General features: G+C 41.8%; 1 long non-coding RNA gene across 7 annotated transcripts in view; it reads right to left on the bottom strand.

The window, feature by feature from the left end:
* The window catches only part of LOC147913260 (uncharacterized), a 56,892-nt gene that overhangs the window by 20,325 nt on the left and 12,200 nt on the right, over positions 1-24,367 (bottom strand). For all 7 annotated transcript variants that reach the window (XR_015548988.1, XR_015548990.1, XR_015548991.1 and 4 more), the window contains one exon: positions 20,195-20,310. This is a non-coding gene — a long non-coding RNA (uncharacterized LOC147913260). The remainder of the gene's footprint in view (positions 1-20,194; positions 20,311-24,367) is intronic.

Below are 24,367 nucleotides of genomic sequence, written 5' to 3' on the forward strand. Positions count from 1 at the left end.
AACTGTCTCTAATGCAAAAAATAAACCTTCTAATATTTTCATTCATTCTGTTTGCTCTGAATCTTCCATTTTATGACCACCTTCTAGTGGGCCGGCCACACTAACTCAGTGATGCCGTGCCGTGCATTATAGAGCAATATCTCTCAAAGCAGATAATAAAGAATACTGTTTTATAAAAAGATTCTGTGGCCAAAGCAGCTGGAAGTTTGGGTTAAAGAAAGCAGTTTGTGGCCATTCTTTCACTGTATGCGTGTGTGTGTGTGTACGTGTGTGTGTCTGTGCGCGTCTGTGCATGTGCATGTGTGTGTGCACGCACATCTGTGGTTATGTGTGGATATTCTCAGAGACGTGACTATGCTGCAAGGAGGACACATGAGTCAGAATATTTCCCGAGTCCATGGAAGTTTCAAAACTTGTCTTTCTTTGGTTTTTCATGGAAATATTTCAGGAACTTTGAGGTCACTGTTTAAGAAAGGTTTGAAAGTTTCTAAGGAAGACAACCAATACTAACTATATACACTAAACTGAACGAGGTTTAAGTCAAAATTAAATGGAAGGACCTTCCAGTGTTTTTTGGTGACATTAATTAGACCCAAGTAAATTTAGATTTTAATGAGTGTAAAATCCTTTTCTCCTCTGTAACAAGATGTAAGTGATCGATCTCCATTTGGGGAAACTCAGAAAGAAGTCATTTCCATGCCCAGTGTCAGCCTCAACTTTTTGGTGAAGGAGAAAGTACCTAGTATGTTCTTGGGAATAAAGTGAAATTGAAAAAAATTTATCTTTATTTTTTTGGAGCAGTTTAAGATTCACAGCAAAATAGAGGAGAAAGTACCCATACACCCTCTGCCCCCTCACACACACAGCCTGCCCCACTGTCAACACCGCTCCACCAGGTTGGTATGTTTGTTACAGTTGATGAAGCTCCATGGACATGTCACCACCCAAAGTGCACAGGTCACGTTACAGTTCTGGGTGTGGACATTCTGTGGTTTGGACAAACGTATAGCAACATGTGTCCCTCACTGTGGTATCACACAGAGTATTTTTCACTGCCCCAAAATCCTCTGTGCTCTACCCATTTATCCCTCCCTTCCCCGCAACCCTGGCAACCACTGATCTCTTTACTGTCTCCATAGTTTTGCCTTCTCCAGAATGTCATACAGGTGGAATCATATAGTACGTAGCCTTTCAGATTGGCTTCCTTCACTTAGTAAATACGCACTTAAGGTTTTTCCACGTCTTTTGTGTCTTGATAGCTCATTTCTTTTTAGGAATGAATAATATTCCACTGTCTGGATGTACCACAGCTGATTTACCATTCCCCTACTGAAGGATATCTCGGTTGCTTCCAATTTTTGGCAATTATGAATAAAGCTACTATAAACATCTGTGTGTAGGTTTTGGTATGGATCTAAGTTTTCAACTCCTCTGTGTACACATCAAGGAAAGACATTGCTGGACGGTAAGGTAAGAGTATGTTTTCATTTCTAAGAAACTGCCAAATGGTTTCCCAAGTCAGTGTGCCATTTTGCCTTCCCACCAGCAATGAAGCAGAGTTCCTGCCGCTCCACCATCACCACCATCTGCTGTTGTCAGTGTTATGGATTTTGGCCATTCTAATAGGTGTGTAGCGGTACCCCACGTTGTTTTAATCTGCAGTTCTCTAATGACGCACGATGGTGAGAATCTTTTCATACGCTTATTCGCCATTTGTATACCTTCACTGGTGCAGTATCTGTTCAGATCTTTTGCTCATTTTTAAATCTGGTTGCCTGTTTTCTTATTGTTAAGTTCTTTGTATATTTTGGTTAACAGACCATTATCAGATGTGTCTTTTGCAAATATTTTCTAACAGTCTGTGGCTCGTCTTCTCATTCTCTTCACATTTTCTTTCGTAGAGCAGAGGTTTTTAATTTTAATGAAGTCCAGCTTATCAATTATTTATTTTGTGGATTGTGCCTTTGATGTTGTATCTAACAAGTCATCACCATACTCACGGTCATTTAGGTTTTCTCCTATGTTATCTTCCAGGACTTTTATAGCTTGCATTTTACATTTAGGTCTGTGATCCACTCTGAGTTAATTTTTGCGAAGGGGTAAGGTCTGTGCCCGGGTTCATTTGTTTGCCTGTGTATGTCCAGTTGTTCCAGCACCATTTGTTGACAAGACAAGCTTTGTTCATTGTATTGCCTTTGCTCATCTGTCAAAGATCAACTGACTACATTCATGTGTGTCTATTTCTGAACTCGCTGTTCTGTTCCATCGATCTACTTGTCAATTCTTTTACCAATACCACCCTGTCTTGACTACCATAGCTTTATAGTAAAACCTGAAGTAAGGTAATGTCAGTCCTCAAACTTTGTTTTCATGCCTCAATATTGTGTTGACTATTCTGGGTCTTTTGTCTCTCCATCTAAACTTTCAAATCAGTTGTTGATATCCACAAAATAACTTGAGATTTGGATTGGGACTGGGATGAATCTACAGGTAAAGTTGAGAAAAACTGACATTGACAATATTGAGTCTTCCTATCCATGAATATGAAATATTTTTCCATTTATTTAGTTCTTGTTTGATTTCATTCAACAGAGTTTTGTAGTTTTCTTCATATACATCTTATACATATTTTGTTAGATTTATACCTATGTATTTCTTTTTTTTTGGTGCTAATGTAAATAGTATTGGGTTTTAATTTCAAATTCTAATTGTTCTTTGCTGGTATATAGGAAAACAATTAACTTCTGTAATAAACTGTAATTTTAAAAGTACTGAAATTCTTTTAGAGAAATTCTCACTTTCTGTGGATTAAGTTAAACAGCTTAACTTAAGAGAAGCTGAGTCCCTGTGTCAGCAGTGACGTGTCCCCATTGTCATCATTACTCCATCGCCAAAATGCCATTGGGCTGAATGCTTGAGAGACAGAACCATGAAAAGTGGGTTCTGCCCTTATAATTCATAGTCTCAAAGTGTCAAACTACTAATTTTTATTTATTGTCCACTTTGCATAAGTAATAAGTTCTGATGCTTTTCCAAAATATAGAAAGAATAAGAAAATTATTTACTAACTATAGTACTAGAATTGATGGTAAGACACTTACATTTTTCCTGAAAAGAATTCTCATTCTTTATGGTTGTAAGGAAAAGATCATTACAGAGAAGATAAAAGAGGAGAAGTTACAGAGGTAAAAGTCTAAAGTGAGAAAGTAGGCAGGAACACAGAAAAAGCACCCAATCTCTTTCTATCTGCAGTGTTCTCTCTCTCTCTCTCACTAATACAGACATGAACACACCACAATTTGAGGAACTGCTATGTGTCAGGCATTGTGGTAAAACTGAGGATATAGCGGTGATTTAAAACAAATAATTTTCTCCTTCCATGAAGCATATAGTTCAGCGTAAAAAGCAGATACAGAGTAAATAACCCCACAGCCATAAAACTGCAACTACAACTAACGACCATAACCATGAGGTTAAGTGAAGCTATTTCAGATTCTTTTGTGCTGAGACATCAACTTGTTCTCTCTCAACACTCAGAAAAGTGTGTTGCAGGTAAAGGCCTGGATTAATCCTAGTCTGTTGGGGAGATGGAGGAAATTGCTCAATCTCCCACATCTGAAGTTGTGCAGTTTGGAAGGTCAAGAACAAAAGTGAGGAAAAGAGCCCATCCAGAACCTCAACTCAGCATCTCTCTCTCTTGGCAGCTGCAATAATCTCGTAATCAACCACTCTGTGTCCACTCTTGTTCCCCTGGCCTGTTCACAGAGTCGTCAAAGTGACGCCCTCAAACGTGAGCCTGACTGTGCCATCACTACTCATAGCATCCAAGGGTGATCCATCTGATTAGAATAAACCCAGAGTTCTGGCGTGTGCCTCCGAGTCCTGCTTGGTCGGGCCCCAGGCCTCTTGTGGCCTCACTCTCATCTTCCTCCCTTCACTCACTCATTGCATCATAGCCATCCTAGGCTCTGCGCTCTTCCTCAAACACCCTGGATACTCCCCTTGCCCTGAAACGCTGCACTTGGAACGTTCTTCCTACCCACAGCACATGCCTCCATTGCCCACCTCAGTGGGGTCTCTTGAGTACCCATCCAAAACAGCTTCCTGTCTCTGTTGTCCTTGCTAGCATGCATTCCTGCCTGATACAACATTATACACAGTATTTATGTCTTCATAGTGTGCCCTTCTTCATGAATCCCAGCTGCTCTGCACTGACACGCCCCCACCCACAGGCCCTCCCCTGTCTTCATTGCCTTTTTCCCATGTCTGGGTCCTTGGAGATTGCTGGCACCATCTGTTGATTGTGTGTGCCCAGGGAACCCACAGCAGAGCCCAGAGCCTCCCACAGGGCCCTGGCATCTGGAGAGGGGGATCTCTGTCATGGCCGTCCATGTGCAGCACGGAGTAGCTGGCCAGGCAAGCACCTGGGACATGGGTGGGATGCGGGACCATGGTTGGTGGAACAGGAATGGGGGGTGGGGAGACTTGGGGAGGTCCAGGGTCTGGCAGAGTCCAGGTCATCCCAGTTGGATCAGCCCCTGCCCTGAAGCCTTAGACACATCCCTGAGAGCACATGGTCTTGATGCCCTTGGGCTGGGGCCCAGAAGGTCCAGGCACAACATGCCCAGACTCCTTCCTGCATGCCCTGGCACCTGCTCCACCTGGGGTCAGCAAATGGGACAGCAGACTCCCTGACAAAGATCCTCTCCTTGAATAAATTTTGGTCAGCGTCTCCTCAGCAATCGTTTTTACTAAGCCCAGGCTTTGGCTCCCATGTCCTTCCTTGTAGAGTCCAGTTCTGGCAAGAATCCTGCTAAGTCAGTTTAGCCAGAATCCCCCATCCCCTGATCACCCTCAACATCTGATCAGGTTCCTCATCCTCCATCATCCCCCAGGTGATGTCTCATCACTCCAGCCTGCCTTCAGCAGGAATCCTGTTAGGAACCCTTATCACTGATGTTTCGTCCTAGTGATTTTCCATTCACTGACGCTCACCCTGTGCCTTACCCATAAATCTCACCTTTCCTTACTGTATTCAAAGCGGAGCCCGATCTCTCTCCCCCACTACAAAACCCCATTGTAGTAGCCCCCGTGAATAAAGTCAGCCTCACAAGCGTCATGAATAACTTTTTCTTCAATACCTTAGGGTCCCAGCACAGGCTTTCTGCCCTTGTCACAAGGCCTGCTCAGACCTAAGGTCGAGTCCATGCGTGTGTGGCTCTGTTTCTGGCTGCACTGTTCTTTCCACAGGCTCTAGGATCACTTTATTATTCAGCTGGGGAGCTAGCCACACAGGGAGTATGACTGCAGGGCCAGCCCCAAGAGAGGGGCGCTCCTGCCACATCATTTGCACCTGGTACCACGACCAAGCGCTTGTTCAGAATCCTCCTGTGGGCGAGGGTTTGGTTTCATTGGTTTTTTTCCTAGTTCACTCTACAGAGCTCCTGGTTTCTTAAGGGGTTTTTGATACACTCCTGAAACCTATGCAGTGAATAGAGTGTTTCTTCATCCTACTCATTAACATCATTTCACGTTGCACTTTGGTTCCCAATTACTGTTTATCATTACAGAAGCCCAGTGTCTTCAAAGATTCATTCTCAAGGACTCTTGTTAACACTTCTCTAGAGAAATGCTGATCTCTTCCAATCATTGTTTTCTCCATCATTTTCTCAGTGTCCTCCCCAGACTCTGTCCTTGCCTCCTGGGTCACGGTCAGTGATGTCTCTGTGCATATGTCACTCTGGCTCAAGGGTTCTGCTGGCCCAGGCCCACTACCGGGCTGAGCCGAGCCTCTGAGTTAGGAGCACCTGAGGCCCCAGAAGCAGAGGCCTCTTATCATTTGCCTGGGTTGCAGAACTCAGAGGCCTCAAGTAGATCAGCATGACATAGTAAAATTAAATAACTACCATCAGCAACCTGTGCTCCATTAAATGTGTGTTTCCTATTATCTTTCCCATTAAAATAAGTATTCTCTGAGGAAAGAATTTCAAAGTCATAGCACAACATATGCCGACGTTCAGTGCAAAGGAAACATCAAACGAAGGTACTGGGCATCGAGGTTAGTTCTGAGGTAGATTAACTGCACAGATACTTTAAAAAATCAGTACAACTGCTTACTGATATTGAGTACACCTATCATGTGATTGGAATTCTATTTTGCAGGTTATTCTTTTGGTTTTTAGCAATCAAACTATATGCATGGTTTAACATCTATACTTAATTGAAAACATCCGAAAGCACGTACAGTATCTTTGCATTTAATGTCAAAAGATAAATATGGTACCCATTCTTATTTCCTCCTCACCATCATTTCTACTATAAAGGAGGGTAAAGTCAATTTCCAAGGAATTACTAACAATTATAAGGAAGTTTAAACAATTAGTCAAGAAGTGACTTAACACAATGATGTCAGCATCATGCCGCGTGAGATAGTCCCTTTGTCTCTCCTCTTCAGTCTATAATGAGTAAAACCTCCATAACTCAGCAAAGGTTCCTTTGCCCAACACACCAGAGAAATCCACACATCAGTACAGACAAAGCAGGTGGACTGGAGCACACAGAGGAGGCGAAGAAGAGGAACAGTGGAGGCAGTGCGCACGACCCGGGACCCAAGCCATGGTGGCTAAGCCAGCCACCTGTAGCCCCAGAGAACCTGGTGTGCACACAACTCCGGTCTCCTCACCACAGCAGCACCTGCAGCCACAGGGGAGAGGACAACAACAGAGGCAGAGCCCCACAATCCCAACCCCTGACTGTGGCTCAGACCCCAGTATCAGCAGCAGAGGTGCATACACAACCCCAATCTTCCAACCACAGCAGTGCCTGCAGCCACAGGGAACAGGACAACAGCAGAAGTGAAGCCCCACAATCCTGACCCGCTAGCTATGGCTCAGAACCTAGTAGCAGCAGTAGAGGCACACACACGACCCTGACCTCCCAACCACAGCATCACCTGTGGCCACAGGGAACCAGGAAATAGCAAAACCAGTGCCCTGCAATCCCCTGGCTGTGGCTCAGAACCCAGTAGCAGCAGCTGAAGTGGTGCACGTGACATCAGACTCCCGACCTCAGTGGTACCTGGAGCCACAAGGAATGAGGCAACAATGGTGGCAGTGCCCCACAAACCCTACTCTCTCTCCCTCCTCCCCCTCCCCTCACCATTGCGCTGGTGCTTGCAACCTGGGACCCTGGACCCTGGACAAGGTGGAGGTGCCCACCATCCCTGCGCGCCTGGTGGGAAAGACAGAAATTGCAGCAACAATGGCAACAGCAAGGCATTGGTGACCCCCGGAGGTGCAGGTGGCAACAGCAAGGGCATTGAAATTCCAATTCTCAAAGAGGGCCAGAGGCAGCTCAGGAGAGAAAAACTAAAAACTGGTGTTACAGCCCCACCATCTTAAAACAAAAGAAAGGCCTCAAATTACACACTGATTGAATAGTTAGAATCACAGCAAACAAAACTGTACCTAAATAAGAAAACTATTGCTACAGCAAATGCACCAACAGAGGAATAACTAATCAAGCCCTGCAAAAATACATGGTAACATGGCATCACAAAATGAAAATGATGAATCTCCAAAAATTAGACTTAAAGTCATGGAAGATTATGATCTAATTGATAAAGAATTCAAAATAGCTGCCACGAACAAACTCAATGAGCTACAAGAAAACTCAGAAAAACAGTTCGATGAGCTCTGGAATAAAATGAATGAAGAGACAAAACACTTTACCAAAACGATTGAAACTCTAAAAAAGAACCAAACAGAAATTTTGGAGCTGAAAACTCAATAAATGAAATGAAGAATGCATTAGAAAGCATTGGAAATAGAGCTGACCACGTGGAAGAGAGAATCAGTGAACTGGAAGACAGAAACATAGAAATGATTCAGCTAGAAGAGAGGAGAACTAACATTTAAAAATAACAAAAAATTCTACAGGAACTATTCAACTCCCTTAGAAATGGCAACATAAGAATAATGGGTAGCTCAGAAAGAGATAACGAGAGAGAGAAAGCAGTAAGTGATTATTTAAAGAAATAATAAGTTAGAATTCCCCTACCTGGGGAAGGAACTGGATATACAAATCCATGAAGTTAATAAAACACACAGTTATCTCAATGCAAAAAAACCTTCTCCAAGAAACATGATGATAAAATTGTCAAAAATAAATGACAAGAAAGAATACTAAAGACAGTCAGTGGAAAAAAATTAACCTGTAAGGGAACCCCCTTTGGCTATCAGCACATTTCTCAGCAGAAACTCTACAGGCCAGGGGACACTGGAATGATACATTCAAAATATTCAAAGACAAAAACTGTCACCCAAGAATACTCTACCGAGCAAAGCTATCCTTCAGATATGAAGGAGAAATACAGGCTTTCCCAGACAAACGAAAACCGAGGGAGGTTCACTGCCACTACACCTGCCTAACAAGAAATGTTGAAAGGAGCTCTTCTACCTGAAGCAAAAAGGCAAAGGTATACAAAACTTTGAGCAAGGTGATAAATTGACAGACAGAATCAGAAAATTGCAACTCTACATCAGAATAGGTTGGTAGTAAACACTTACCTATAACATAAAGGTTAAAGGGAAAGAAAGCCACTCCAATTTCATAATGAATTCACAACATAAAATGGGATAATTTGCAACAACAAAAACATAGAAAAGGAATAGGAAAAGGGACAGAACTTGTATAGATAAACGAAGATAAGATGCTATCAGCAGAAAAAGGACTATTTCACCTATGATACCTTATATACAAACCTCAAGGAAACCAGAAGAGAAAAATTCAGAGCTGAGACAAGAAACATGAAAAAAGAATAAACTGGCGGCCAGCCCAGTCGTGTAGTGGTTAAGTTCGCGAGCTCCACTTCAGTGGCCCGGGGTTCGAAGGTTCAGATCCTGGGCATAGAACGACACAGCGCTTATGAAGCCATGCTGTGGCAGGCGTCCCACATACAAAGTAGACGAAGATGGGCAGGAATGATAGCCCAGGGCCAATCTTGCTCACCAACGAAGAAAAAAAAAGAGGAAACTGAGAAAAACATCACAAAAAAACAACAAACTGAAATGGCGGACAGAAACACATGGCAGAAGAAACAACAGAGACATAGAACAATCAGAAAACAAAACATAAATTGGCAGTACTAATTGCTCATGTATCAATAATAATCCTAAATGAAAATGAGTGGAATTTACCAATCAAGACACAGAGTGGCTGGATGGACTAAAAAGGAAGACCCATCTATATGCTGCCTCGAGGAGATTCATCTCATCTTTAAAAACAAACATAGGCTCAAAGTGAAGGGATGGAAAATGATACTCCAAGCAAACAGCAAACAAAAGAAAGGGGGTTTAGTCATACTTATATCAGACAAATTACACTTCAAGCCAAAACGATAACAAGAGATGACAAAGATGGACATTATAGAATGATAAATGGGACAACCCATCAAAAAGATTTAACATTTATTAATATATATGCACCTACCATAGAATCACCAAAATATATAAACCAACTATTAACAGACCGAGGGGAAAACTGATAGCAACACAATAATAGTAGGGGAGTTTAATGCCCTCCTTACATCAATGGATAGATCATCCAGACAGAAAGTCAACAAGGAAACATCAGCCTTAAATGAAACATTAGACCGGATGGAATTAATAGATATATATAGAACATTCCATCCAAAAGCAGCGGAATAAACATTCTTCTCAAGTGCACATGCAACATTCTAAAGAACAGACCATATGTTGGGACACAAAACAGTCTCAACAAATTTAAGAAGACTGAAATAATACCACACATCTTTCAAATCACAATGGTATGAAACTAGAAATCAACTAAGAGAAGAAAGCTGGGAATTTCACAAACACGTAGAGACTAAACAACATGCTACTGAACAACTACTGGATCAAAGAAGAAATCAAAGAAGAAATAAAAAATACCCAGAGACAAACGAAAATGAAAAAATAAACACACCAAATCTATGGGATGCAGCAAAAGCGGTACTAAGAGGGAAGTTTAGAGTAATACAGGCCTGCCTCAAAAAAACAAGAAAAATATCAAGTAACCAATCTAACACTACAACTAAAGGAACTAGAAAAAGAGGAACAAACAAAGCCACAAATCCATAGAAAAGAGGAAATACTAAAAATCAGAGTAAAAATAAATGAAACAGACAAAAAGACAATAGAAAGGATCAATGGAACTCAGAGCTGGTTCTTCGAACAGATAAACAAAATGGACAAACCTTTAACTAGATTCACTAAGAAAAAAAAGAAAAGGTTCAAATAAAATCAGAAACAAAAGAGGAGAAATTAAGATGGATAACAAAGGATTAAGAGACTACTACAAAAAGCTATACGCCAACAAACTGGATAATATACAAGAAATGGATAAATCCTTAGAATCATACAACCTTCCAAAACTGAATCAAGAAGAAAGAGAATCTGAATAGACTGGTCACTGGTAAAGAGATCAAAACAGTAATCAAAAACCTCCCAAAAGACAAAAGTCCAGGACCAGTTGGCTTCCCTGGTGAATTCTACCAAACATTCAAAGAAGGCTTAATTCCTATCCTTCTCAAACTCTTCTGAAAAGCTGAAGAGGAGAGGATGCTTCCTAACTCATTCTACAAGGCCAACATAACCCTGATACCAAAACAAAAAGAAAATTACAGGCCAATGTCACTGACGAAAATAGATGAAAAAATCTTCAACAAAATACCAGCAAACTGAATACAACAATACATAAAAAAGATGATACACCATGATCAAGTGGGATTTATTCCAGGGATGCAAGGATGGTTCCACATCCGCAAATCAATCAATGTGATGCCTCACATTAACAAAATGAAGAACAAAAATCACATGATAATCTCAATATAAGCAAAAAAGCATCAACAAGATGCAGCATCCACTTATGATAAAAACTTTGACTAAAATACGGTATAGAAGGAAAGTACCTCAGCATAATAAAGGCCATATATGACAAACCCACAGCAAACGTACTCGATGGTGAAAAACTGAAAGCTTTCCCTTTAAGAACAGGAACAAGACAAAGATGCCCATTTTCACCACTCTTATTTAACACAGCATTGGAAGTCCTAGCCAGAGCAATCAGGCAAGAAAAAGAAATAAAAGGGATCCAAATTGGAAAGGAAGAAATAAAACTGCCACTATTTGCAGATGACATTATTTTATATAGAGAAAACCCTAAGGAATCCACCAAAAACTACTAGAAATAATAAATGAATACAATAAAGTTGCAGAGTACAAAATCAACATACAAAAATCAGTTGTGTTTCTATACACTAACAAAGAAATAGCAGAAAGAGAAATTAAGAATACAATCCCATTTACAATCACAACAAAAACAATAAAATGCCTAGGAATAAATTTAACGAAAGAATTGAAAGACTTGTACACTGAAAACTATAAAACATTGTCGAAAGAAATCAAAGAAGACACAAAGAAATAGAAAGATACTCTGTGCTCATGGATTGGAAGAATTAACATAGTTAAATGTCTATACCTCCTAAAAAAAGCTACGGATTCAATGCAATTCCTATCAAAGTATCAATGACATTTTTCACAGAAATAGAACAAAGAATCCTAAAATTTATACACAACAACAAAAGACCCTGAGTAGCCAAAACAATTCTGAGAAAAAACAACAAAGCTGGAGGTATCACACTCCCTGATTTCAAAATATGCTACAAGCTACAGTAATCAAAACGGCACAGTACTAGCACAAAAACAGACACAGATCAATGGAACAGAATCAAGAGCCCAGAAATAAACCCACACATCTGTGGACAGCTAATTTTCAACAAAGGAGCCAAGAACATACAATGGAGAAAGGAAAGTCTCTTCAATAAATAGTGTCGGGAAAACTGTACAACTACACACAATAGAATCAAAGTAGACTATTATCTTACACCATACACAAACGTTAACTCAAAATGGATTAACGACTTGAATGTAACACCTGAAACAATAAAACTACTAGAAGAAAACAGAGGCAGTATGCTCCTCGACATTGGTCTTAGCAGCATCTTTCTGAATACCATGTCCCCTCAGGCAAGGGAAACAAACAAACAAAAAAATAAACAAATGGGACTACCTCAAACTAAGAAGCTTCTGAACAGGAAAGGAAACCACTAACAAAATGAAAAGACAATCTACCCACTGGGAGAAGATATCTGCAAATCATATACCTGATAAGGGATTAATTTCCAAAATATATAAAGAACTCATACAACTCAACAACAAAAAAACAAAAAAAATGGGCAATGGATATAAACAGACATTTTTCCAAAGAAGCTATACAGATGGCCAACAGGCACATGAAAGATGTTCAACATCACTACTTATTAGGGAAATGCAAACCAAAAACACAATGAGATATCACCTCATGCCCGTCAGAATGACTGTAATTAACAAGACAAGAAATAACAAGTGTTGGAGAGGATGAACAGAAAAGGGAACCCTCATACACTACTGGTGGCAATGTAAACTGGTGCAGCCATTATGGAAAAGAGTGTAGAGATTCCTCAAAAAATTAAGAATAGAACTACCATACGATCCAGCCATTCCACTTCTGAGTATTTATCTGAAGACCACGAAAACACGAATGTGAAAAGATGCCTGCACCCCTATGGTCACTGCAGCATTATTCACAATAGCCAAGACTTTGAAACAACCTAAGTGCCCATCGCTGGATGAACGGATAAAGAAGATGTGGTAAGGCCAGCCCTGTGGCTTAGCAGTTAAGTGCATGTGCTCTGCTACTGGCGGCCTGGGTTCAGATCCCGGGCAGGCACCGACGCACTGCTTCTCCGGCCATGCTGAGGCCACGTCCCACATACAGCAACTAGAAGGATGTGCAGCTATAACACGCAACAATCTACTGGGGCTTTGGGGGAAAAATAAATTAAAAAAAAAAAATTAAAAGAAGATGTGGTATATACACAATGGAATACTACTCAGCCATGAAAGAGATGAAATCTTGACAATTGCCACAACATGGATGGACCTTGAGGCTATTATGCTAAGCAAAATAAGTCAGACGGAGAAAGTCAACTACCATATGCTTCCACTCACAATGGAAAGATAACAAGAACAAACAAACACATAAAAAAAGAACATCTACAAAAAAACTACTACTAACACCATACTTAATGGTGAGAAACTTGAAGCTTTCCCATTAAGGTCAGGAACCAGATAAGGATATCCTTTCTCACCATTCCTTTTAACATCATAGTGCAAGTCCTAGCTAATGTAATAACAAAACGAAATAAAAGGTATACAGATCGGGAAGGAGGAAATAAAACTGGCTTTCTTTGTAGATGACATGATTTTCTATGTAGAAAACTGAAAGAATTGGCAAAACAACTCCTGGAACTAATAAGAAATTATAGCAAGTTTGCAGGATACAAGGTTAATATATACAAGTCAATCACTTTTCTGTGCACTAGCAATGAACAAGTAGAATTTGAAATTAAAACACAATACTATTTACATCAGTACTAAAAAAAGAAATATAATGTAACAAAATATGTATAAGATCTACACGAGGAAAACTACAATACTCTGATGAAAAAAATTAAAAAGAATAAATGGAGAGATAGTTCATGCTCATGGACAGGAAGATTCAATATTGTCAAGACGTCAATTCTTCTCAAATTGATCTACAGATTCAACACAATCCCAAGGTATTTTGTGGATGTCAACAAACTGATTTTAAAGTTTATATGGAGAGAAAAAAGATCCCGAATAGCCAACTCAATATGGAAAAAGAAGAACGAAGTTGGAGGACTGACACTTCCCAACTACAAGACTTACTATAAAGCTACAGAAATCAAGACAGGGTGGTATTGGTGAAAAATAGACAGATCAATGGAACAGAATAGAAAGCCCTAAAATAGACACACATAAAGACAACCGATCTTTGACAAAAGAGCAAAAGGCAATACAATGAAGCAAAGATATTTCCTTTCAACAAATGGTGCTGAAACAACAGAACATCCATATCTAAGAAAAATGAATCCAGACACAGACATTACACTCCACACAAAAATTAGCTCAAAATGGATCATAGACCTAAATGTAAAACACAGAACCGTAAAACTCCAGAACATAAAAGATAACATAGGAGATAATCTAGGAGATAGAAGATAACATAGGAGAATCATAGAATCAAGAATCATAGAAGATAACATAGGAGAAAACCTAAATGACCTTGGGTATTGTGATGACTTTTTGTATACAACACCAAAGGTACGATCCATGAAAGAAAGAATTGATAAGCTGGACTTGATTAAAATTAAAAACTTCTGCTCTGTGAAGGACACAGTCAAGAGAACTAGAAGACAAGCCACACACTTGGAGAAAATACTTGCACAAAACATACCTGATAAAGGATTTTTATCCAAAATATACAAAGAACTCCTAAAACTCACAATAAGAAAATGAACAACCTAATCAAAAAATGGGGGAAATATAGGAACAGACACTTTACCAAAAAATATATACAGATGGCAGATAAGGTGAAGAAAAGATGCTCAACATCATAATGTCCAAATGCAAATTAAAACAACTGTGAGATGCCACTACACATCTATTAGAATGGCCAAAATCTGGAACACTTGACAACTCCAAATGCTGGTGAGGATGTGGAGCAACAGGAACTCTCATTCACTGCTGGTGGGAATTCAAAATGATACAGCCACTTTGGAAGCCAATTGGCTGGTTTCTTACCAAACTAAACACACACACTCCTTGCAATCCAGCAATTGCACCCCTCGGTATTTATAGAAATTAACTGAAAACTTATGTCCACATAAAAATCTGAACACAGATCTATAGTAGCTTTATTCATAACTGTCAAAACTTGGAAGCATCCAAGATGTCCTTCAGCAGGTGAATGGTAAGTAAACTGCAGTACATCCAGATAGTGAATATTATTCATCACTAAAAATAAATGAGCTATGAAGCCATGAAAAGACATGGAAGAACCTTAAATGCATATTACTAAGGGAAAGAAGCCAATCTGAAAAGGCTATATACCATATGATTCCAACTATGTGACACTCTGGAAATGCAAACCTATAGAGATAGTAAAAGACTAGTGATTGCCAGAGGTTAGGGGACACGGAAAGGTATATAGGGAGAACACAGAGGATTTTTAGGTCAGTGAAACTATTCTTTATACTACAATGGTGGATACATGTGATTATATTGTTGCCAAACCCACAGAATGTACAACACCAAGAGTGTCCTATAACGTAAATTACACACTTGGGTGATAATGATGTGTTGATATAGATTTATCGATTGTAACAAATGTACCATTTGTAGGAGACGTTCACAATGTGGGAGGTTGTATAACTAGGAGGTATATGGGAATTCTCTGTACTTTCCACTCAATTTTGCTGTGAACCTGAAAGTCTCTAAAAATAAAATCACAAAAATAAAAAACACAAGATGTGGTACCCCTAGAGACCACTAGTCTTGAATAACAGGTGAAGAATTCAAGAAATCCTCTCCCTAAAGAGCAATTATAAAGCTGGGCAAAATTGTCAAAAACAATAATTTCAGCCCTGTAATAAATGACGAAAAAAACATGATAAATTGAGAAGTGATTATTCATGAAAAATGCTGAACTGTAGGTAAGAACAATTCAATCTGTGGCATTCTTCCCAGGGGCTACTAACAATCCCCCAATCCCAAATTCTATCATTAGGATAGTTCAACCAGGCTGGAGCAAGCAATGAAAACCAGCCACTGCGCTGTCACTAGCAAAGGGTCTCACGTAATTTGGAGCATTTTTCAGTCAAAGTAGTGATATTTGATGGCAAACGAACAGAATGGAGCAGCAGCTCTGCTAGTCTCAGCAGAAACCAGAGCATGTCCAAACCACCTACACATCCCTGACTAACGAAAGAGCCCATCATTAGTTCATGTGCAGAAGAAACAGGGAAAGTGGAGGCACCTGGCAGAAAGTAAATACCAGAGAAGTATCGAAAATGATCTGAACTTTGAAGCATGCCCCAGCGCACACATAGATCCATCAGCAAACAGTGGACACCTCGCTGGCTCAAGGTGTTTCTCAAGGCATTTGTGTACAACCTCAGACAGCTGGTGGCTGAATACCAAGCATGCAGAAAAAGGGGTGACTCCTGAGAAGCTATGCATAAAAATTTAGAAAAATAAAAAATTAAGCAGAGACATCTATGGCCACACATTGCTGACAGAATTCACAGATTTAGTCCAGGAAAGTTACTAAACAAACAAAATAATAACAACAACAACTCTCAGGAGGGAAAAATAAGAATCTAGAGTTGCTACAACATATTATCTGAAATGTCCAGTGTTCAATAAGAAGTTACAAGACATGAAAAGAAATAAGAAAGTGTGATGCATACTCAGGTAGAAAAAGACAGTCAGTAGAAACTGTCTTTAAGCATCCCCAGATACTGTGTTTAGCAAACAAAGATTTCAAAGCAGCTCTTTTAAGTATGATTAAAGCACTAAAAGTGGCCTCCTCCACCTTATCCCCCTAACCCCCTCCAAATCACCAGCGTCTCCCTGGAAGAAGCTTGTACACATCTGTGCCCTAGCTTTAGTGGCTGCTGCCTGAAAGATGGGTCCCCAGATCACCTGGCTCTGATAGCCAACAGGGCTTGCATTCACAAATCCCACAGAACAATAGCAAACAAAGAGCCGGTTCTTAATCAGCTATCCTCCCAGGGCTCTGAGCAGAGGGAGCAAACAGAAACACCCATCTCTTAGTCTTTCCCTGAAAGGAGTCTATATACTTTAAAAGCCAGTGCCCAAGGGTCAGGCTTTTAATTTACCATGAATCTAGGGGCTGACTGAGACCCTCCCCAGAGACCAGAGAAACCTGTGGACACCTCCCCTACCCTCTTCCTCTAGCTCACTCCAAGTTGCTAGTATCTCCCTAGAAGAAGCTTGTCCATATATCTGGTGCCCCAGCTTTTGTGGCTGTCACCAAGGGATGGGTCCCTGGATCACCTGGCTCTGACAACCAGTGGGGTTTGTATTCATGAGTCCCACAGAACTATAGCAAATATAGAAGCAGTTCTTAAAGGTGCAGGAACAACCCCCCTCACAGCTATACAACCACAAAGGGAACAAGCAAAAATGCCCATCTCCCAGTTTAGCCCTGGAAGGGGCCTAACTACATACTTTCCCACCTGTTGACTGAGGGTCCAGTTTTCAACCAACCTGTATCTAGGTGCTGACTGCGATCCTCCCTTTTGGGACACCGATGGGTCTTCGAACGCACCCAACTACTGAGAGGCACCAAGAACAAAGAAGGTGGCTTGGACTATCACAAAGGTTTGAGAGACAATGCAGAGCTGAGGCCTGGCTGATTGATAAGGTTCATCTCCTACATCAGACCACTCTGTCAAGACTTGGAGAGGTAGCTGTTTTGTCCGATGTGCAGAAACTAAGAAAGAGAGTCAAAGAAAATGAAGAAACAAAGGACTAAGTTCCAAACAAAAGAATAATATAAAACGCCAGCAACAGACTTTAATGAAACAGAGATAAGTGATTTACCTGATAGAGGCTTTAAAATAATGGTTATAAAGATATTCATCAAGGTCACAATGCATGAACAAAGCAAGAATTTCACTGCAGAGATAGAAAATATAAAAAAGCACCAAACAGAAATCACAGACCTGAAGAATACAGTAATTGAACTGAAAAATTCAATACAGCGGTTTAACATCAGAATAGATCAAACAGAAGAAAAGATTAGCAAACTCAAAGACAGAACAGTGAAGTTCATGCAATCAAAGAAAAAGGAAAAAAAAAATTAATGAAAAAAAGTGAAGACATTTAAAGACCTTATGGGACACCATCAAGTGGACCAATATATGCATTACACAGGTCCTAGCAGGAGATGAGAGAGAGAAAGTGGCAGAAAGCTTATTCAAAGAAATAATGGCTGGAAACTTCCCTAACTTGGGGAAACAGAATTCCGGATTTAGGAAGCCTAACAAGTTCCCAACAAGATGAATCCAAAGACACCAACACCAAGACCTATTATAATTAAACAGTCAAAAGTTAAAGACAAGGAAGAATCTCAAAAGCAGCAAGAGTAAGCAACCTACTACATTCAAGGGAACCCCCATAAGATTATCAGCAGATTTTTCAGCAGAAACTTTGCAGGCCAGAAAAAAGTGGCAAGATATATTAAAATTACTGAAATAAAAATACTACCAACCAAGAATTCTGTACCCAGCAAAGTTGTCTTCCAGAATTGAAGGAGTGATAGAGTTTTCCAGACAAGCAAATGTTGAAGGATCTCATTACCACTAGACCTTACAAGAAACGTTAAAGGGAGTTCTTCAAATTGAAATTAAAAGATGCTAATTAGTAACAGGAAAACATATCAAAGTACAAAACTCATTGGAATAGGTCAATAAATAGTTAAAATTCAGCATACTCTAATGTTGTAATGGTGGTGGGTAAATCACTTATAACTCCAGTATGAGGATTAAAAGATAAAAGTATTAAAAATAGCCTTAAGTACAAAAAAAGAACTAAAAGAAACCATGTTTAAAAAATTAAATGAAAGTAAGATGATGAAAAGTCAACAAATAGAGAAACCCAATAAAGAACTACAAATTATAAAAATGGAAGTAAACAGAAATTCTGGGATTGAAAACTACGATAATTGAAATGAAAAACTGATTAGAGGGGTTTAATAGCACATTTGAGATGGCAGAAGAAAAGCAGTAAACTTGAAAATGGAATAATAGAAACTACACAATCTGAAAAACAAAGAGAAAAGACTCTGAGGAAAACGACCTATGAGACATCATTTAGCACACCAACGTATGTGGAGAGTCTCAGAAAGAAAGGAGAGAAAAAGTAAAAAAAAAAAAATACTTGTAGAAATAATGGCTGAAAACTTACCAAATCTGATGGAAAATGTTAAACTACAGATTCAATGTTTACCTCTAGCAAAATAAAAACCAACAGATCCACTCTTAGACACATTATAGCCAAACTGTGAAAACATAAAGGGAAAATCTTGAAAGTAGCAGGAGAAAAACTGCTTTTCATATACAAGGGGACCACAGTAAGATTAACCACTGACTTCCAATCAGAAACAATGGAGGAAAGGCTGTGGAATGACATTCAAAGAGCTGAAAGAAAAAAACTGTCAACCAAGGATTCCACATATAGCAAATCTATTCTTCAAAAGTAAAGGAAAAATAAAGATATTCTCAGATCAGCAAAGACAGAGAGACTTTCCTGCTAGCAGTCCTACTTACAAGAATCACTGAAGGAAGCCTTTTGAACTGAAAGAAGTGCTTGATTCTTAGATTTGAAAATGCTGGCCTGATGTGTAAAAGGATGTGTGTGTGTGTTTGCCTGGTTGTGCACGTGTCTGGACAGAATGTTCCAAGTTTCTATGCGCTTTAACCTTTACTGATTTCAAAAGCAACAATGCTAGAAACTTAAGAAAACTGAACTTTGAGGGTTTAACTATTTCAATTTGTTTTATACTTATTTAGCTTTTTGAATTTTGAATAATTATTAATTTAATTTTTTAAGTCTCTCTAGCTGAGGATAGTGAAGATTAATGGAAATAAAAATTTTTTAAATGTTTTCAAAATTCAAACAGCTAAGCAAATATAAAAGAAATTTAAGCTCTATGCCTGGGTTGATGCAAGGCAAAAATATATTACATGGGAAAGTTGGAGTTGCAGACAGAGGGCACCCTGAAAATAAAAATCCCTGGGAAATAACCAAAATTCCAGGAAGAACTCCAAATTTTTAAAAGCTATGAAACTGATGGAGTTCAAGCAGAGATCTCAAAGGAACCAGGTACTATCTGAGGTCTAGGTGGAACAAATAGAAACTTGACTAAGGTTTGTCTCTAACAGGGTGAGAGGTGCTATTGGATGGCTCAGAGAAGGGTGGAGGGATCTGCAGGGCTGGATGGTTGGGGAGGGGCTGTGGTCCAGCCCCTCCTCTTATGGCCCCCTCCCTGCCCTCAGGACCCTTTGTGACCAGACCACAGCCCTGTGATGTGGGCCTGGGGCTCTAGTCCCCAAGTACACTCCCAGTGCTCAGTTGCCTGAGGGCAGCAGTATGATTCACATGATGAAGCAGCTCCTCTTTTCTCTGAAAAGCATAACTGATACCTGGCTGAGCTCCAGTTCCACTTCCTGGGTGATTCATACCATCCTCGCCGTCCTGTGTGCACTGGGGTTCTTCGTCCTACGTCCCTACCTCCAGAGTAATCCATCCTTACCACCACCTAGAAAACATGGAAGCATCAGGAAGGTAAGGAACTTTTGGCACAGACCCAACAGAATATGATTCTTTCTTCCTTTCTATTGTTATTTCCACTTTCATGAATCAACTAGAGAGACTTCTGGGATGGGAAAGAAGAGAACACCATCCTTCTAGGGACAAGCCAGGCTGGGCGGGGGTTAGAGTGGGCACTAGGATTTCCATCTGAAGATCTCAGACCAGGAGTCCAGGTGTGCTCCAGGACAAAGTCCCAAACTCAGTGACCAGTAGCCGAGGACTACATTACTAAGAGCCGGATCTCTGCGGGAGGACAGACCCCTGAGCACTGGGTCACCAGCCGCCTTCCCGGGGCAGGTGTCTCGGGCTGGTCTGAGGGCAGTGCTGAGCCCCTGAGAGACTCTGGGCAGGGGCTGGAGTGGGGCTCTGGCCTCGGGCAGCAGAGTCCTCCCTGATGGGGCTCAGATACACCCCCGTAGGTCTGAGAGTGTGTGTTTCTGGAGCAGAGAAACAGTGAGGGAAGAGATCCATGGTGGGTCTCACACAGAAATACCTTTGCGCTCTTCAAAGAAGGAAAACAGAATATTTCTATTCACTTTAAAAACGAGTAAAAGGGGCCGGCCCACGGCTTAGAGGTTAAGTGCGCGCGCTCTGCTGCTGGCGGCCAGGGTTTGGATCCCAGGCGCGCACCGACGCACCGCTTCTCCTGCCGTGCTGAGGCCGCATCCCACATACAGCAACTAGAAGGATGTGCAACTATGACATACAACTATCTACCGGGGCTTTGGGGAAAAAAGAGGAGGAGGATTGGCAATAGATGTTAGCTCAGAGCCGGTCTTCCTCAGCAAAAAGAGAAGGATTAGCACGGATGTTAGCTCAGGGCTGATCTTCCTCACACACACACAAAAACGAGTAAAAGGAAAGAAAACCCACAGCGCTCCAGCAATTACGTGTAGAAAGTCATATGGTTCATGGACACTGAGCATCCCCAGCTTGTCCAGAGAGAGAACGGTGAGAACTGGCTCCCAGCCCCTCGTTTTGTCTCGTCTCGTCTCAGCGTCACGGGGAGCCGCGGGGGAGGAGCAGCAGAACGAGGAAGAAAAGTGGAGCTGTGAGAGGTAAGTGGCTGCCATTCAGCCCTGCCCCGGAGCTAGCCTCCATCTCACCCGTCCCTGAGGGCTCCACGGTCTCCAGGACGACAGTGGTAGAAAGAGATTCCTGTTTCCCTCAGGAAACAGAGCCCTTGAGGAGGCTCCTGGCAAGGAGATCAGAACCCAGATACTTCCCAGATTCTGTGCCCAGAACGAAGCCATGAGGGGCCTGGAGTGGGCGTTGCCCAGCAGGGGCCAGTGGGCTGTAGTGGATCAATAGTGCCTGGATTGGGAGGTGGGACCTCCAGGTCCGACTGTGGACAAGTTGTTTAACTTGGCTCAGATTCCTCTGTGAAGTGACTCCTGCCCTTTCTCCCCCACAGGGTGGTGGCGAGGGCTGTAGGGGGTAATGGATGTGTAAGTACTTTGTAAACGACAAACTGCTCCCCAGTCTGAGCCTTGCCATCCCTGTCAGGGGTCACGTGGCCTTGGACACTGATCTGAGGCTCAAGTCTAATCTCCCCACGGTCTGCCCTAAAGGGACTTTGCAGTCAGCCTCCTGTAAGACCCCTAGGCCCCTGCCTTCACCAGCATGACCCAGTCTCCTGATTTCTAGCTTGCAGAGATTGCCTCAAAGAACTAGAGGAGGTTCGGGGCCTGGTTTTACTTATGCAAAGGTAAAGAATCTTCCCCGTGTCTCCTGGGTTCTTCTTCTTCCCAGAGCCTAAGATGCGACCTAAGTTGTCTCCACTGCGCTTCAGCCAAAGGGAGGGGCAACAACTGGGAAACGGGTCCTAGAGTGAACATGTCAGCTCAGTTTCCTTCTATAGATGTCTGACTACTGCCCCATGAAATGACTTCCCAGACAGGGCTCTGGTATAGGCTAGTGCCAGGGCCACTCCGTGGGAAGAAGGCCACTTAGGCTAGCCATCCAGTCACTCTTCCATCTGACAAGTGCTTAGTGAGCATCTCTGCACAAGGCACTTGCCCATCAAGGAGTCAACTACGGGGCGGGGGAGATGATCTCCGATCATGGCTAATGAACACCCATCGGGACTGAGAATGTGACTGTGCATTACAGGCTGCTCCCTTGTGACACAACAAGATCTCTGATTCATAGAGAACCTCAGATGGACAGACTAGTTCTTTCTCATGATGGAAGTGGAAAGCAGAAAGGAGGGCAAGGTTCAGGCTGCAGTCCACAGAGAGAAAGAAGTATATGGGAAGAAGCTCTGGGAGTGCTGGGACCAGCTTGTGAGAGGTACTCCTTGGTTATCTACACTGTGCCCAGGGGTACAAAAGTGAATCAAAAACACATGGTCCTGGTAGTGCATGAGAAGACAAGGCCACCCTAGGCTTGCAGAGGACAGAGGCAGGCCTTGGCCTGGGTGCACACATGTCTACTAGGTCAGGGAATGGGCTAGAAAACACACTAAATATTTTTCCAAAAGGTGACACACTGAAGGATATGAAAGGCAAATTGTTAAGTAGATGTAAATACAGTGAGGTGTTAAGACACCAAAAAGAAAAGTCACAGGAAGCACACACCGTAACAGAGTATAAACAGGGCTGGATTAATACAATTTTGATGGGATGCGTTCCCCAGTTTGGGAATTTATTTACCTAGTGATTTTCACTTGGAAGATAGAAATTATTATCAATTTGTTTATTATCAAAGATTTTTTATTTTGCAATGACAATTTGTTTATTACCAAAATTTTTAAATTTTTCAATGACAATCAATTTGGTGCCATTATTTAAATCAGGTTCTGGGCAGAGTCGCCTAGGACTATAACATGGGGCACACAGGCACGGAGGATTTAATCTGTGAAGACATGTGTACCTGGCCCCTCGAGGACAATGAAACTCACCACGGTCTAATGACAGAACTGTCGCTGTACAAAGTTGCCAGAGCACCAGAACCGTCATGGGGTCACTATCTAGGGAGAGAGTGATTTTTCAAGCTGGGCTTACTTGACATTTTGGGATCTGATTCTTAGAAATCCAAGCAACACTGTGAGGACCTAGAGGAGGCAGAGTCCTGAGGTCTGGAATGGCCACTCCCAGGAACGGGACGTCTGTGAGTGCCAAGAGCCCAGGTGACAACCATAAATGTGCAGTGGCACCAGCTCGTGTGCTTCATCCTCTTTGTCCGGCAGCCCCCAGCCACCCGGGTTGAGTAATGGGGAGGAAGGCAGGCTGTGGTGCTGCTCCCGGGAGGGAAGGGCAGGGGTATGGGGGAGCTGTTAAGAAAGCATTTCAGGTGGGCAACTGTGGGACTCCCACTGGGAAGACCAGGAGTGGAAGGAAGTGGCAGGCTTGGGGGCCTGGAGGTCCTCATGGGGCTGAGAAGGAGGGTGATGGAAGTAAAGGCCCCCAGAGACCCCCACAGAACCACCTGGTGAGAGCGGCCACCCTGCACAGGCGAGCACACAGCTCCACATCACTGACAGTGGGGCCGCTTTCATTATTCACAACGAGGATGTTGCTTTCTTTCCCCCTCATCTAATATTTTAAGTTGACAAGGTTTACCTGCTGATATTCCCTAGGTAGGTAGGATGTGACAAATATTCTATGGAAAGGAACTGAGGAACACAGGCACAAAAACAGGGAGAGGTGGTGTGAGGAGGGAGAAAGGAAGGAAGGGAGGGGCAAAGGGCTACATGAAGTAAGAGATTTTCTAGTACTTCAGGGTCAGTGGTGATCTGGCCCCCAATCACGTCTCTGACCTCATCTCCTTCTATTCTCTTCCTCCCTCACTCCGCTACAGCCACACTGGCCTTCTCACTACTCCTCAAACACATCAGCCATGTTCCCGGCTCAGGGCTTTGTACTTGCTTCCCTCTGCCTGTAAGATTCTTCCCACACCTGGCTCACTCTCCTCTTTCAGCTCAAATGTTACCTTCTGAGAGAGGCCTTCAGCAAGCCCTCTGTTTAAAACTGCCACACCTCTGTCCTGCTTTATTTTTCCAT

This window comes from Ceratotherium simum, chromosome 29 (genome assembly GCF_057802395.1).
Source record: "Ceratotherium simum simum isolate JZ-2026a chromosome 29, ASM5780239v1, whole genome shotgun sequence".
NCBI lineage: Eukaryota > Metazoa > Chordata > Mammalia > Perissodactyla > Rhinocerotidae > Ceratotherium > Ceratotherium simum.